The sequence below is a fragment of the Pholcus phalangioides genome, unplaced genomic scaffold (genome assembly GCF_987345545.1).
Source record: "Pholcus phalangioides strain wild (caught in Gottingen) unplaced genomic scaffold, Ppha-v1.0 ptg000009l_1, whole genome shotgun sequence".
In the NCBI taxonomy this organism is placed as follows: Eukaryota; Metazoa; Arthropoda; class Arachnida; order Araneae; family Pholcidae; genus Pholcus; species Pholcus phalangioides.
The window spans coordinates 9,809,599-9,827,978 of NW_028301602.1; the positions used below are offsets into that span (position 1 = coordinate 9,809,599).

General features: G+C 37.7%; 1 long non-coding RNA gene across 2 annotated transcripts in view; it reads right to left on the bottom strand.

Moving 5' to 3' along the window:
* Positions 1 to 201: 201 nt before the first annotated feature.
* Positions 202 to 18,380, bottom strand: part of LOC149081721 (uncharacterized) — a 124,904-nt gene continuing 106,725 nt past the window's right edge. For both annotated transcript variants that reach the window (XR_016193329.1, XR_016193328.1), the window contains 2 exons: positions 9,525 to 9,656; positions 202 to 848 (listed from right to left, as the gene is read on the bottom strand). This is a non-coding gene — a long non-coding RNA (uncharacterized LOC149081721). The remainder of the gene's footprint in view (positions 849 to 9,524; positions 9,657 to 18,380) is intronic.

Below are 18,380 nucleotides of genomic sequence, written 5' to 3' on the forward strand. Positions count from 1 at the left end.
GGAAAAAGTGTTCCATATTAAGAACTTCCAAATTTAATCAACTTCACAAAGTTGCTGGGCGTGTCAATGCTAAAATATGGCCAGGATTACACTGTGAAAGTCTTATGAAAGATCTTTCACAAAACTTGAAAAAAAAACAACAACCATCAATAAGCGCATCGGTTTGTAAAAGATATTTTATTAAACTTTTATTGTGTAATCCCGGTCTGAGAGGCTTTAAGGATGCGAGATATCGCGTTAATGTCACTTAAAGGGTTAAAAGAACCTTAGAAGGCACGCTTACACTGCAAACAAAACATGTAATGATTCATGCAAAGGAAAGCAGCCAGATACAAACAACTTGGCCATACTAAAAAGTAAAAAATTACATACTAAGGCGGGGATTACACTGTAAAAGTTTGATAAAAGTTCTTTTTTCTAAAACTAGAAAAATGCAACCAATAAGATCATCAGTTACATTTGCTCAAATATAACCAATATGCTTATTGGTTGGATTTTTCAAGTTTTATAAAATAACTTTTATGAAACTGTTATAGTGCAATCCCGGCCTTAAGTAAATAAAAACTGAAAAGGTTAAAAATTTTCAAAAAGAAATACTATGGGGAAAATACAATGTGAATATCGTAAGAATGCACAGTAAAATGGCAGTTATTGGCTTCGATTATGGATTTTATGTATCATGGAATTCAATCGATAAATTTCGAGGATTGAATATTGGCGTTTGCAGTTGAATTTTAAAATAGTGCTTGGTTTTTGAATTTGGCTTCTTTTAGCATGATTTCATGATGTTTCGATAGGATTAGCATCAGATGAATTGGCAGGCTGATCCGCAGGTATTTCTCATATAACTGAAATGAGAAGAGAATAGTATATATAACAACATTTTTTTTTAATAGTTTGTGAATACTTTACTATATCAACAGACTATCAGTTGACTGGTTTTTTTTTTGTTTTTTTTTGGTGTTTCTCATACATTTTTTTTTTAAACTTACATTCATGTCCATAAATTAAGGATAATTCAGAATCACACGGAAATCGAAATCTAAAGAAAAAATTTCACCTGTAGAATTATCACGCACATCTGCAAGAATGACATGCAAATTTCAGGAAGCCACCAGATGATGCCGATAGTACGTCACAATGACGAGAGTGTAAGAGGGGAGTATATAAGGAATGGTGGCAAAGAAGTAAAATTGTTCACAAGAGTTCTGTAAGGCGCTCAGTGCCATAAGCGAATAGTTATGACACAGAGGACGCATGTGGATGATTTTTTACGTAGTAGAATTATCGGTCGCCTGGAATGTGGGCGTACTCAGATGGAAGTATCCGAGGAACTTGGAATTGCCCAAAGTGTCATCTTTGGCAACGATTCCAAGATAACGGAAATGTCAGTAGACGTTACAGTACAGGTCGCCCCCGAGTTACAACGCCGAATGAAGACCGGTATTTGGCAGTAACGGGCAAAAGAAGCAGACGGAGCACTGTGTTTATGTGCATTTGTGTTTATTGATGACAACGCCCGTCCTCACCGAGCAAACATCGTAAACGAATGTCTTGAATCTGAGGATATAACCCGTATGGAATGGCCAGCATTCTCACCTGACTTGAATCCGATAGAGCATGTGTGGGACATGCTTAGCCAACGAGTTGCAGCCCGTCAACCACCTCCTACATGTGTACCGGAACTTCGGAGAGCATTGCTTGCTGAGTGGAGTGATCTTCCCCAAGATCAGATCGATAATTTGATACTCAGCATGCCTAGGCGTTGTACGGACTGTTTCATCGCATGGGAGGCATACAATGTATTAACCATCATACCAACCATGTAATAGTAAGTTTTTGTAAAGGAGATATTTTTTACAATTGCTTCAGGGAGCAAAAATCGCAGTTTTTATGAATGGTATCATACATACACCATCGGTTTTGTTCTTTATCTTTTGTTTAATAAATGGGCTTTATGAATAAGTAACGTTTGTTTTGTTTCTGAACATTTATTTGCCGGAGCTGGCATTATCCTTAATTTATGGACATGAGTGTAGTTAATTTACCTGTAAAGAAACTCTCTCCGAGACCGTCCACCATTTTGGGGAAGAGCGCAAACCATCCCAAGATGGTCTCTCTGGGCGGTCAGCGGTCATGTCTGTCTGTCTGTCAAGAAACTTATTGTAAACTAAACTGAAGAGCCAAAAAAACTGGTACACGTATGCGTATGCAACTAAAGAGATATGGAACCAATCAGAGTACGGCGCTGCGGTCGGCAACGCCTATATAACACAAGTGTCTGGCATAGTTGTTAGATCGGTTACTGCTGCTACAATGGCAGGTTATCGAGATTTAAGTGAGTTTGAACCGTGGTGTTATAGTCGGCGCACGAGAGATGGGACATAGCATCTCCGAGGTTGCGATGAAATTTGGATTTTCACGTACGTCCATTTCACGAGTGTACCGTGAATATCGGGAATCCGGTAAAAAATTAAATCCACGACATCGCTGCGGCCGGAAAAGGATCATGCAAGAACGGGACCAACGACGACTGACGAGAATCATTAAACGTGACAGACGTGCAACCCTTCCGCAAATTGATGCAGATTTCAATGCTGGGCCATCAACAAGTGTCAGCGTGTGAACCATTCAACGAAACATCATCGATATGGGCTTTCGGACTCGTGTACCCTTGATGACTGCACGACACAAAGCTTTACGCCTCGCCTGGGCCCGGCAACACCAAAATTGGACTATTGAGGACTGGAAACACGTTGCCTGGTCTGACGAGTCTCGGTTCCAATTGCTTCGAGCTGATGGACGTGTACGGGTATGGAGACAACCTCATGAATCCATGGACCCTACATGTCAACAGGGGACTGTTCAAGCTGGTGGAGGCTCTGTGATGGTATGGGGCGTGTGCAGTTGGCGTGATATGGGACCCCTGATACGTCTAGATGCGACTCTGACAGGTACGTAAGCATCCTGTCTGATCACCTGCACCCATTCACGTCCATTGTGCATTCCGACGGACTTGGACAATTTCAGCAGGACAATGCGACACCCCACACGTCCAGAATTGCTACAAAGTGGCTCCAGGAACACTCTTCTGACTTTAGACACTTCCGCTGGCCACCTAAATCCCCAGACATGAACATTATTGAACATATCTGGGATGCCTTGCAACGTGCTGTTCAGAAGAGATCTCCACCCCCTCTTACTCCTACGGATTTATGGACAGCCCTGCAGGATTCTGAACTATTGAAAGAGGTGGGATTTTTCATTTACATAGAACCAAGTGGCATATAGGATGTGATGCCGTCTGTGTGCACTTGAACCAAACTGAAGAGCTAAAATGAATCGAAGATAACTTTAAATAGATTTTTCTCAGTTTTGATGTAATAGAGCTTGGTTACTTTTACTTATATAATTGATTTTCTCTGTGTGTGTGTTCTCTATATAAATCTACAATTTTAGACCAACCGTCGCAAAATTTTGTATATACACGAAACCCCAGGACGCGGATTGAACGATAGGCTACTTCAAAAGTTCGTCAGAGCTGAGCAAATGCCCAAAATGAGCGAAAACCCGTCGGGTACCAATGGTTTTTAAGCTTCAACACAGATTTTCGGAATGTTTACTTTCGTTACCGTGGTTCCCTGACAATGCGTTTCAGACATGTATATGCAACCTTTACAATGGTTTGTCACTTCTCTAATGCTGCTAGTATATGTAAAATAGTTTGTTCCTTTAAAAGGGTTCGCCATTTTGTCAATCCTCCCCAGTAATTGAAGAAAACCCGGGCAGGCCGTGTTAACGGCATCACAAGCCCGCGAGCATCGTGGGTTTTTGGGGATAGGTTACTTGGAATACCTGGTACCCGATTTTATACTCACTATCTCAGAACTCATTTTCACTGGGCCCTTTCTGCACTTGAGGCATTAGATAATGCCTAGCTAGTGGGGGGTGGCATAAAAAAGATAATAAAAATATAAGACAAGCAGCGCCACAGTACTCCCCTCAAGAATCTGAAGGACGACATGTGGCACAATGCGAAAAAAAAAAGACAATATAGTTACGACGATAACGGAATAACGACAAAAAATGTGTCGTTATATTCGAGGTTTTAATGGACGTTGTAAGTGAGGCCCGTTACATTATTCTCCACTTGGGAATTAGTCAGAACCGCCAAAATTAATGATGTTTTCACCGAGTTGGCGTTTTATCGAGTTCAACTTTATATTTAAAGAAAGAGGACAACGGGGGTTTCAAAATAGAAATTTATATATTAAAAATGGCTCCGTGAGTCAAATCAAAAAAAAGTTGAAAACCAATGATCTTAGCTTCTCGTATATTTTCGGACTTGCAAAAATATGAATTGCAGCTCTCGAGCTGACCGGACCTCCGACATTGACCATTCACCGCCTCCCCCCTTCCCCATACAGGAGAGGGGCTGGCAGGGCTCCAGCCCGCGTCCCGGAACGGTTCTTATAGTTTTGTTTGCTTTTTTTTCGCACTTCAAGTTCACTTTGGTGGGACTCGTCAAACATGGAGGGAGGGAGAAGGGGCAACAAAGGTCCCAGCCCAGATGGCCCCTCATGATGGTTGTAGGGGTTATGAACATCAATAACTGAAACATTAGCGATTTACCGAGATGAAGTTCTTCCATAATTCCACTCGGTTTTGAGAATCACGTCAATATTCGACCAGGTTCAATGTGGGCTGACATTTAGCTTTTTCTCTCTCTTGTTTGCACACGGAGGAAGAAAAACTAATTAAACGCGCTAATTAGCAGAGAAAACTGTCCTTTGTGTTTTTAATCCGTCGTAAAAGCCACTTTATCGCAAGTTTTTCCGCTTCATGATGACACGCACGCACACAGCTCATTTCTAGATCTCATTTCTACTTTCTGAGAACATATTTATCCAAGGAAGAACTACGTCTATATTGTGCTTACGCAGTAAATATGAGCGCCTCTCTTTATTATATTTTTTTTTTCTTCTCTTCTCTCCCTTAATTATTTTTTGAGCATTTCGCACATGGCCACGCGAAGATATAATAATTCCTTTTATTCGTGTTTTCGGCCCTTAACGGCTTCTTGCGGTTCTTATATGACTAATTATGGCAAAACGGGACTATGGCAGGAACACACACACGCACAAAAAAAAAAAAAAAGTTCGTTCCGTGTGCGTTTTCTGGTGTGGTGTTATCCGTTCCTTCAGATACTATCTCAAATTTTTACAAGAGAACAGCTCAAACTTCCCATTGCGTTTTAAGGGTCTTCATTATACGGTTTCCTTGAAAACTAGCCGTTTTATTTGTGTGATTTCTGTGGAAATGCCAGTCGCATCTTCATTTTCTTTAGACGCTGAATGGGGGTAACGAAGCCAAAAGAAAAAATAAAAAGGTACCAAAAAATTGGTCCCACGTTACAGGAAATTACAAAAATACCCTAAAAACTAGAAATTTGAAATATGTGAATAAAATCTCTACATCGATATTTTCTACTGAAAGACAGTTTGAACAGGGGCGGCTTAAGCGAGGGTGCAAGGGGTGCGGTGCAACCAGGCGGCAGCTTGTAAGGGGCAGCTGTATAAACTTTAGTTAAGACTTAAAGAAGGTAAGCTCCAGCCGCCCGCGCCTCTGGTTTGAAGATTCGTGTGGAGAGCTTCCTCTACACCAGGCATTTTCAACCTATTGCTCGCGAGCACAAGGGTGCTGCTCCCTGAAGCGCCAAGAGTGCTCAAAACTCGTGTCTGATTTCATACTCGTGAGCACATGATCAACATCCAAATTAAACACTCTGTATAGGGGTCATTAAAGTATTACGTCAGCATCGAGGGGGGGGGGTATCGGATTTGCTGACTTTTGATAACGGGGGGGGGGGGGTTTGGGGCTTACATCATTGACCACCCTTTATGAAAATATGAAGTATTCTTGATGGCATCTTACACATTCGGTGCGCCAAATACGAGAAAAATCTTTCGCTAGTTTGTGGGCACCTAAACTAACATTCTCCCTAATGATAAATCCCTTACAGAGCCACTTCAGTGATCTCTAAATGTTTCACGGATCCTTCAAGTGCTCTGGAAATGTTTCCGGGAGGCTTAAGTGCTCTGGAATTGTGCAACGCATCACTCAAGTGATCTGTAATTATGCCACGGATCACTTAAGTAATCTGGGAATGTTTCGCGGGTAACTTGAGTGATGTAGAACCGCACCGGGGGACCGCTTAAGTGCTCTAAAATTGTACCACATGTCTCTCAAGTGTCTAAATGTGCCACGGATCGTTTAAGTGTTCTAGAACTGTGTCGCGGGTTACTTAAGTGATCTTTGAATGTGCCACGGGCCTACTTAAGTGATCTTTGAATGTGCCACGGGCGACTTAAATGCTCTGGAATTGTGTCACGGGTCATTTAAGCTATCTGTAAATGTGCCGCTTAGTTCATTTTTACAAAATCAGGATTGAGGTGGTAGGTGCATGAACCCTCCCCCTATGCCCCTTCCGCGTACGTTTCTGATCCCACCAATATGCGTTAGGAGGTAGGGGGCAGTGCTGACGAAATTTTGCTGACAAGGGGGGGGGGGAGGGGGTCTGGATCTCAAGCATACGTTTGCCAAACTTGCCGAAAGAGTGTTGTTATTTTAATGATGGGCAAAATAACTTCCACTCATAAGGTTACAATAAAGCTTCACGAGAAAAGAGGGGGAAAAACAAGGGGGAAGCAATGAATTCCTTACATTTGTGTTTTGACGAGATATCTCGTCCCCGATTGTTAGGGGGGGGGGGGGTTAAACTACAAAATCGATTGAGTTATTGGAGTTTTAAGCAGAAAAGGTCAAGAAATTTCGTCTTGTATTACATGCTAAAAACAAGACTACTTTCGAAAATGGTCTTTTAAAACAGAGAGCTTCAGGAAATAGTCCATTATAACATTTACCTATGATCAAAGCAGCCTCAGGGGTGTGCGAACATCGCCCCGGGTCCCACGCTCTAAGAAGCCCCGCACTCGCGATAATTTAGGAATGAGAAAGTATTAATCAATTACAGTGGATCCCGCTTGTAACGTTTTCAAAAAAATCGTCATGAAAAAACATTGTAAGCGAGAAAACGCTTTAAACTAGAAATCTTAATCAGAATTTGTTAGAGTTATGACCACGGAAATAAGTCGTACTAAGCGGGAAAACGTTGTAAGTGGGAACGTTATAAGCGGGACCTACTGTATTATTTTTTTGGTCAAAAAATGCTGCTATAAAGCTAAGCGAAATGCGAAATTAAAGATTTCTGGCAGTACCTATCGTTTTTCGATATTAGCTGCCCTCTAAACAGGCTCGCGGGGAGCCAGTATGAAGGGGAAAGCCAAGGGAGTAATTGCATGTGTTTTGTGAAAGTGTATGATAAAGCTAAGTTTCACCTATTGATTGCGTTCAACAAAAACCCAAGAATATCGCCAAGCTCCACCTATTAAAATTTGTGTATAAAAATCCATGTCCTCAATCCCCGGCCTCGATTATTTCTGCACAAGGCCTCGTGTCTGCCAAAAGCGGCTCTGCATATGGTATCTTCAACCCGTTGCTCGCGAGCACCTTGATCGACGTTCCAATTGAACATCTCATACAAATTGCATTCAAGGAATCAACTCATCCTGATTTCACGTATTCGTACAACAAACTTGCCGTAAGGGGTGCTCTTCTTTTGATGGGTGGATGTGCTCGCGACTGCAAAAAAAAGGTTGAAGACTTCTGCGGGGTGCATTTATACCAAAGTTTCGCGATGATTTGGAGAATAATTCAAGGCGTGGCCTACATTCGCGTAGAATTTATATGAAAGAATTGACATTAGATATATTCCACGGTTTATTCATTGAAATCCATAAGATCCTTTTCAGTCGATAATTATTATTATTATTTTTTTTTTTTTTTTAAATAAATAAATATTTTATTTGTTTCCAAAGTTAAATAATACATGAAACAGTGAAATCTCAATATTTGTTGTCAAGAGGCCTGAGCCTGTACAGAGCAACTAATTAAAGATAAATACGAAAGAAACAAAAAAATAACACAAAACTTATAACAATAATAATAATAAAAAAAAGTAAAATAATGAAATGAATTTTCAAATAAATTTTTGTAATAATTATGCTGATATACAAGTTCACATTTGATATAATAACAATTGATATGAGGCAACTACAGGCGTATGGATAATAATATAATTCGCTTCTATAATTGAAAATATACATCTACATCGTCTATTGCTATTAGAAATTCAAAAAGTGATTTTTTAAATGATGCAAACCTAGATATATTCTGCATTGCCAACGGTAAAGCATTAAATAGTTTAGGAGCAAGGTAGTAAAAATGTTTGCGAAATATTTCTTTTCTAAATGAGGGTATGCAATAAATTTCGTTTGATCTTCTCAATGATATGGACTCTCTTTGAGTGCATATTGATTTATTACGATAAATGTAGAGTATGATTCGGTAGATGGCGTTATGTCTTATGGGGAGTAGATTTAAATTTCTATAAATTGGGATTTGAGAACGAGCACTGTAAATAGTTTTAAAACATCTGTTTTGAATAGAACAAATAGGCAGCAGATTTGTCTTGTAATCGCCACCCCAGATGATGATACCATAATTGACAATTGAATAAAACCAGGCATAGTAAATTTCTCTCAGAAATTCTGCTGTTACCTTTTGTTTTAGATAATAGAATTTATATACAATAAAACGTAGTTTTTTCGCTATTTCTAGTGCATGAAGTTTCCATTTTAGATTGCTATTAATATTAAGTCCTAGATATTTGATATTTTGTACCTGCTGAATTTTTTGGCAGGAACAGTCGAGGTTCATCAAACATATTGGGCTATTCGATGTGAGAGGGTGGTCCTCACAAACCTGGGCCATATTTTTTTTAAGCTTTGGACGGCATTTCCCAACCCGTCTCTTGCCGTCGTTCTCTGTCCTAACTTATTCACTTGGTTTTAATGGGTTTTACTCCGGCTAATAACCAACTAAGCAAACCCTAATTAGCGACCCAGCCGATAGACGTTGAACAGACGTAGGGAGGAGGAGGAGGAGGGCGGGGGGGCGGTAAAAGGGTAGTCACTTGGGGAATATATCCGTGATCCGAACTCCTACTGAGACTAATTCTCGTACATTTTGGCCCTTACCTCTAGTTTACTGCTAGGAGATCAGGGGCATTTGCCATCATTTTTACCGGTTCGGTTGCCGCTTGGGGGAAATACATCCCAGCGCTTCGCCGTGAGCATGATTAAATTCTGTTATGGACGAGGCAGGCTGGCCAGGGGAGGAAAAAAAAATGGAAACCTGGACACAGAGCGGACACACACACGAGCAAGAGAAGGATTTACAAGTACGGGACAGATTTTTGTTTTTTTTTTCCTCTGCCGTCTACACCGGTGTTCGTCCCAAGAGATCCGGGAAACTCGGGATAATCTGCTTACAGAGGCCTCTCGGACGAAGGACAGAGAGAGAGAGAGAGTAAAAAAAAAAAGGTGCATGTATACTATACGTACGTAACATAGAAAGAGCTGGGAATATATCGGGTCTTTCCGCTTACAGCACTGCTTTTCTACGTGTTTCTTGTGCTTTAAGGAATCTGCTCTGTGTGTGTGTTAGCGTATTTTTTTTCTTCTCGATCCTGAGAGCTGGAAAAAAAGTAGAAAGACAGCATTACTATCTTCGTTTGTAGTTTCTGTACTAAAATTTTGCATGTTAAATAGGATACGGATGCTTTGATTGAAATTATAAAGAACTAGCTATATATGATTCCCGGCCCTGGCCGGGTTTTCTCAATATACTGAGGGCATTGAAGAAGTGACAAACCATTGTAAATTAATAAACACGTCTGAGACGTGTTGTTAGGAAACCAAGGTTACCAAAGTAAATATTCCAAAAGTCATTGTTGAGGCCCACGAACTACCGTCGCCCGATGGTTTTTCCGCAAATTTCGGGCATTTTCTCTACTCTGAGAAGCTTTTAAAATACCTATCGTTTAGTCCTGTTTCGTATACGTGCGAAATTAGGCGACGATCGGTCTAAAAGTGTAGATTTGTCTGGAGAACACACACGCGCACGGACGAACATGCAGACTGACGCACAGAAAATTAATCTTATATATATGTTACTGCGAAAGCCGGAAGTTGGCCATTCAGGAACTGCCCAGCCCAGTTGAACCAATGTCCGAAATTCGGGTTTTCGCCTTGCTTGGGGTGTCATCGCCACGTTGGCAAATTTTTTTTGAGATAATCATGTCCATTTATAATTAGCCATAGCTAACCATAATTATTAACTAATTATTACCGTTAGCTATGGCAGCCCTAAAGATCAAAGGAATCTGAATATTCATATCTTAGTGATCCATATATAGAGGGATATATAGAGATCGACATATAGGGGCCAGCCAAAGCAAAGCGAAAACCGAAATTCGGACATTGGCCGGATCAACTGGGCCGGCCAGTTAGCGATTTGTCCAACTTCGGCATTTGGCAATAACATATAGGCCTATATAGAACGTAGTTGTTTTTCTTATTCAACTTCTAATTTTAAAACATTTATACAAATACAAATACAACGCCACAACAGGAAAAATGCCCAACGAGGTGGCTGAGAATATGACTTTTATGACTAATCAAACAATATCAATATATCAATTTTATTTATTGAATTGGAATTTTATCGACTCACTATTACACACATACATAAGTAAGAAGTATACATAAATGGCTAATAATCAGTACACAGGTTGGCATTCAGAAATCCGGCCATAGATAATCCAGTTTCTTCAGATTTTCGAAGCGCATTTTCAAATTTACCGTGTTGACTTGCTGTATAGGCTTGAACTATCTCATTCAGTCAAACTAGAATTCTGTAAAACATTGGACTTTCATTCACTATTCATTTAGTGTTCAATTTTCCTTCTTGGAAGGATTGTGTAGGTACTCGTTTTCTGCTAAATAGGCCTAAATATACAGCATTATTATATAACCATAAAAAATCCGGCACTCCTCGGATCCGGCGATTGCCGGATTTTTGAATGTCAACTTGCATATCATATCATAACCAGGTTAAAGGGTTGCAGAGAAGAGCTGCGCGTGCTCTTGTTCTCACACAAGGCTTTAGCTATGAAGAGGGACTTGATTTCTTGAATATGTTGATATTGGAGGAACGCAGGTGTCGGGGGGTAAGATATGATCAATCGAAGTGTTTGAAAATTTTAACCGGATGGATAGGATGGACCATGTGTCATTTATACATCAACTGCTTCGACAAGGAGACGCCAGTATCGTTTAGTAAGAAACAATTCTAGGTTGTGGTGTCGTAAAGAGTTTTTTCTCTAATAGGGTTGTCAATAAATGGAATAGCTTATCTCCTGGGGTCACGAATTCTATCACAATTGACACGTTTAAAAAAGAAGTACGATAAACATATTTGGATGAGTCGAGAAACTATCCACACTTAGATGCGACAACCATAATCATTTTTACAAGATATACAGAAGACTGGATGTTGTGAAGATATTTATTATTTGAGATGTTAATTTTTTTTTTTTAAGGAAAAAACTCATCACTGCCTCTACCGGGACATTCCTCTAGAGACACTGCCTCTATATATATGACATGAATGTCATATATATAGCCATCTAGTGGCTCGTCGTCCATGAGCTATTAGCTGATCGGTTCACCGTCCATTGCATGGTTCCGTTCGGCACATATACGCTCTAGCGAAGGAAAATCTCTATCTCCTCTGTAGCTTAGTGGTCAGAGCACTCGTCCGGCAATCGTGGGACCCGGGTTCGACTCCCGGTAGAGGCAGTGATGAGTTTTTTCCTTCCTTAAAAAAAATTAACATCTCAAATAATAAATATCTTCACAACATCCAGTCTTCTGTATATCTTGTATTAACAAGTGAAGAGCGACATTCATGTCATAATCATTTTTATTTATGGGCAGTTTGCATTATATATTATTAATTATTATTAGTTTTGTGGCGATATATGCTTTATATTGGGTTGCTTTATTTTGGTTATATTTGACATGCATATTTGTTATGGGCATAACTTTTTTTTTCAGCCACCTCGTCGGGCAATTTGTCTGTTGTGGTCATTGTCTATTTATTTATTGTTTTTAAGAGAAGTATCTGCACTTACAAGTAAAGGAACATCACTTTACTCGGGACCCATGATGTTGTTGTTACGCTGCCCTAATTTTACTCTCCTATAAAACCTTTCAATAAATTCCAAGGATTAATTGCACTGGACAAATCACCCATTATGAAGTCCGAGAAAGAATTATAGAGCTTTAAAGAACAGGGTGCATTTCGGCCATCATACTCACTTTGGCACCAGAGAAATAGAAAGTTTACTAAAATAATAGACTGCTATAAGCAACCATCGTTAACTATTTTTTCCCGTAAATGAATCATGTATGTTATTATACAAGAACTGCATAACTTATTAAAATTCTCCTCGATACATTTAAAATACTGAGACGAAAAAGGAAAAAAAAAAATCATACAAGAACAGCATTCCCAAAACGCTTACATTAGTAAAGTAACGGATCTTCCAAACTGAGCATCCACAGTGGCCGTATATATACGTACATACACCGCTGCAACCACCACCGCCACTACCATCTACCATGTTGATTTATCAGTTGTCCCGAGGACATGTAGAGGACAACACACGAGGAAAATAATCCAAGAAATACTTTTTTTTTTTTTTTTTTCAACATTTCTACGGCATTGCATCTGTGTGTGTGTGTATACATACATATATATCAACAATTCTGTCTGATTGCAGGTCCCTACTGTCAAAGCCAATACCTATCCTGGAACAAATCTTTTTCGTCTTCCCGGTAATCCAGAAGTCACCCTAGATCGTGTCTCGATTTTTAGCCTTTTTCCCTTTTATTTTTTGATATCTCTCTCCTCTCTCTCTCTGTGTGTGTGTGTGTATCTCTCCAGGGGGGTCTAACCGTCCCAAAAGCTCAGAGGAAAATAAGAAGTACATATATATGAGAGAAGAGATACAAAAGAAACAACATGATGATTGTGAGAAGACAGAGACAACACAAGCAAGAGAAACAAAAAAAATTCTTGTTTCGTTACTACGTTTCTTGGTATTTTTCTCCAGTGTTTCACAAAGTACAACAACGCTGTTGAATTATGAAGTTTTTTTTCTTTTTTCCTTTTTCCCGAAAACGATCGCTTTATATTGTCTTTTATATTATTGTTGTATTTCTTATCTTATTCTCCATTCTATCTAGTTCTAGATGATTCGAGATTAATGTGAAGAGAGAGAGAGAGACACACACACACAGAGAAAACTATAAAGTTTTAAAGTTTTTAAATCTTCTTCCAAAGTTGGAAGTTTTCTAATATTTTTCTTTCATTTTCTTACTTTTTTTCCTTCAGATTTCATTTTAGAGAGAACTGAGAGCTGAACCTAAAATATATCTTCTTTTTCTTGCGATGTTTACTAGGACAATTTTGATTTTTAACTCAGTATCTATGTCCTTTTACTTTATTAAACCTAAAAGCAAATGTTGAGTATGTATGAGAGAAGGCATGTTTTAAGAGGGAACATGAAGAGGAGGAGAAAACAATTTTTTTTCTGCCCCCCCCTCCCTCCCTCTCTCTCTCACAGTAATGATATTCAATTTAGTGAAATAAATTGGGTAAGAATGATCTGTTTTTCTTATTTAGATACCTAATATGTATAGGTTATTTCTTTTTTCCTCTCCCCTTGGAAAAATGCTCCGAAAAATTTTGTCTTCTCCTCCTGGAATGTTTTCTGGGTTTGAGTACGCATGTATGTGTGTGTGTGTGTGTGTGCAACGAGTTCAGCTATTCATGAGATAAAAATCTAATTTGCTTTCATTCCTCCCTTTTCTATTATTCTCTATGTCTGTGTGAGTAATGTCAATAAAGTTTTATGTTTGTTTTTAAGAACTATGTGGAATATTCATTCAACAAAACTTTTATCAAGATTTTTTTTCTTCTTCAAGGATGGAAAAAGAATTTTTCTCTCCCCCCCCCCCCCGTTATTTACAAACTTATGCATAAAAGTTTGATTTCGAAAATAAATACCTGATAGGGCTATAAACAAATACAAAGAAGTAAATACGAGAAGTTTATTTGATTTCGGATGGCATTGGTTAAGCGTATGGATGTATAATAATAAGAAGAAAGGAATCGGTTTACATAGTTGTGTACTTGAGCATTTTTATTCGATGAAAATACTCGATTCTTCTCAATCGTATTAGAAACATTTCTTCTTGAATCCGCCATCAATGCTTAGTTCAATATCTCATCTTTGTTTTTTTAATACTCAAATAGCTCCTTGAAGTAAATAGACTTTATATATTATTTAGTTTAGTAATTCAATTTTGAATTAGGACTCTGAAGTTTCTTGAAATATATTCATTCCACTAACTTTTAATATTAACGAATTTTGTTTGTTTGTTTTTGTTTTATTCGAATGTTCTTGTTTGAAATAAAGTTTTCGCAACATTTTTATTTTTTATATTCATTCTGGATCAGATGATAATACTTACGTTCTACACGCATTTGCATTTATCGAATATATGAAATATCTTAAAAAACAGGGTGGATGAAGCTGATATAACTGAGAAAAGATGTTGATATGGCGTTGGATGACGTAGTAAGGTTGCGATTACGCTATGAAAGTAATATAAAAATTATTTCAAAAAATTAAAAAAAAATAACATCCAATTAGCCTACTTTAATGTAACCGATGCACTTATTAGTTGCATTTTTCAAGTTATATAAAGGAACTTTCGTGAAACTTTTATAGTATAAAAAGTTGATAATGATGAGGTATACTTTGGATCATGTCATCTACTATATACATCAGTGGTTCAAACTTTCATCGACCGTGACTTCCTGACCTTAGTCAACGTTCAACTGCGGCTTCCTATAATACAAAAACAAGTTCACAACAGGACAAAATGCCCAACGAGGTGGCTGAGAAAAAGATGCCCATAACAAATAATGATATCATATACAAATACAAATACAAATACAACGCCACAACAGGCAAAATGCCCAACGAGGTGGCTGGTTTTGAAATACAGCAACTCAATTGAAAATGCAATCATAAAAACGAAAGACTAGCCTATATACATGATAAAATATAATACAATGCCTATAAAAAATATTTATGGTTGTCTCATGTATAAGTATGGAATAGTTTAACAAAGAATGTTCTAAAGCACCGAAGACACACACACACCGTGTTATCCGAAGAAATGATTTTCAACAGTAATTTCATTTCTCTCCAAAATTTTAAGGGGTAATTTTGTAAAGAGGGGAAGTGTTTTTTTTATGAAAAACAGAAAAATAACCCTTTAAAAAAATCACCTAAGATTTGAAGGAGTATTTTCAATCCTCAACGAAATTTGGAGGAATAAAATTGAATTTTGATGCGTGAATTTCTGATCTAGATGCGTATTGGCGGCTACTGGGCGCGCATCAATATCACCAGCTCATCGTGAAACTCCTGACAAAGGTTGGCGACGCCTCTAGGAGCCTCGACGCATACGTTGAGAACCACTGACATACGTGATACAGCATTACCTTGTTGCTGTAAATTCTATTCTTCAAAGTGAACCACTTCACAACTCCTGCAGTATCATGAGTGCTTGTCAGTGAGCAACTAATTTACATATTTTTTTACGAACATTTGTATGCATAAGTTAGTTTTGTACCACTTTATGGACTATTAAAAAAAGAAATTATTTTTGGACATAAATAATTATGATATAGCGTGTAATTTTAGATATGCGATAATCGTTGGCACTGTATTTAAGGGGAATTATCATTAATATTCAATAATATCATGCATTTTAAAGTTTAATATTCAAGAGAATAAATAAGTCAATACATGTTTACGGCCTTTCACACGGTAAAGAAATTATTGGCGATTTTCTTTTTTTAAGTTTACGAAGGAATATATCATTTTATCATCTGTACTTTCGGTGAGTTTTTAATTGTGTTTGTTAACTATGTTGGATATAACTTTGATTATTCAATTCGATGCCTAAAAATTGTACGGAAATTTCTTCAATCATATATAACATTAGACTAAAATATAGAAAGTATCTCCCTCCCTCCCATTATTGAAGATTAATCCCATTTTTAAGGTAAATTATTACCCCCCCCCAAAAAAAAACCAAATTAAATGGATTTTAACAATTTTTGAATTAAATTTGTTTTTTATTTTGTCGCTTCATTTCGAATAGCAAAATGTGTTCCATTGAGAAATCAGCTTCAAAAAGTATCTGTGGGTTGCAATAACAAAATAAGACATTTTTTTTTCAAGAAGGCGATATATCTCGTCAATGCCAGTGAGAGGGTTAAAATGTTAGTTGCAACAGATAAAAATAAAGATCAACCGAGATTTTCTACTCGAATATTCAAATTTTATTCACCTATAATTAAATATTAAGAAATAAAAAGGCGTCACATTTTGTAGAAATTTTTTTTTTCTGCTCGCCTCTATATGCGATTTATAAATTAAAATAAATATATATACAAATACAAATACAAATACAAATACAACGCCACAACAGGCAAAATGCCCAACGAGGTGGCTGATAAAAAGATGCCCATAAAAATATGGTTGTCATATGTTTCAAAAATACAGCAACCCAATTAAAAATGCAATTAACACAAATTACAAACAATATATACACATGATAAAATATTATACGATGCCCATAAAGATTACTTATGGTTGTCTTATTCTAAGAATGGATAGCTTCTCGATTTACCCCAACATGTTTATCGTATTTCTTTTTAAACGTGTCAATTGTGTTACAATTTACTACCTCCGGGGGTAAGCTATTCCATTTATTAACAACCCTATTGGAGAAAAATTCCCTGCGACACCATAACCTTGCATTGTCCCTCACCAATCGATACTGGTGTCCCCTTGTAAAAGCAGTCGATTGGCGGTGTACTAAAAGTTCATGGTCCATCCTATCCATCCCATTGAAAATTTTGAACACTTCGATCATATCTCCTCGACACCTGCGTTCATCCAATGTAAACATATTCAAAAAATGAAGTCTTTCTTCATAACTCAAGCCCTGTGTGCCAATAAGGACACGCGTAGCTCTTCTCTGCACCCCTTCAACCAAGTCTATGTCCCTCTGTAGGTCGAATCCCGTAGAGTCGAATCCCGTTATAACGAACTACAGGAGACTGGAGAAATCTCCTCTTTATAGCGAAATTTCGTTATAAAGGAATTCCAGGTATTTTGCATTGTTCTTATGTAAACTTATCTGGGGGATTAGAAAAGTGTTCGTTAAAACGAGATTTTCGCTATAACGGTATTCGTTAAAACGGGATTCGACTGTGTATATATTCTCTATTTAATTTTTAACAACATTTATATTATCTATATATTGTAATCTCTCAGAAAAAAAAATCTGCAGATAATGATATGATATTAATAAAATAATAACTCACACGGTACATGCAATCGAATCCCGTTATAACGAACGCCAATAGACCGGAGAAAATCACTTCGTTATAACTAAATTTCGTTATAAAGGAATTCTAGGTTTTTGCGTTGTTTCTATGCAAAATGATCTGGGGGGAATTAGAAAAGTGTTCGTTAAAACGAGATTTTCGCTATAACGGTATTCGTTAAAACGAGATTTTCGCTATAACGGTATTCGTTAAAACGAGATTGTCGTTATAACGGTATTCGTTAAAACGAGATTTTCGCTATAACGGTATTCGTTAAAACGAGATTTTCGTTATAACGGTATTCGTTAAAACGGGATTCGACTGTAATTCTTACCAAGAAATTCCGATGTTTACGTTATAAGTTATAATCGGTGGGTTATACGTAGAAAAGTAGAATATCTCGAATTTGGTACTTTTCTCCATCAATGGGATTAATTAACACCAAATATTTTGTTTTATATGATTCACATTTAATTTACATACCATTATTAACTCTACGGTCCAGTGTATATTTGAATATACATTCGAACCTCGCTATAGTGAACCCGGCATATAGTGAACTTTTCAGTGGTCCCAACTGAACACTTATTTAACTAATGCTATTTTAAACGCTTATAGTGAACTGGTGAGAAAATGAAAGTCCGCTTATAGTGAACTGCTGAGAAAATGGAAGTCCACTTATAGTGAACTAAAATAGCCTAGAGTCATATCTGATGTCCTCCCTCCTTTCTATCTCATGCCGCTGTCTTCATATTCATGTGATCGTTTCAGACTAAACAGACATTCTACCATCAGTTGCAATCATCGCAGTATCTTTAAAAAAAATCGGTAAAAATGGCGTATTCCGTAAAGAAGAAAGCATTTTCAATTAATGA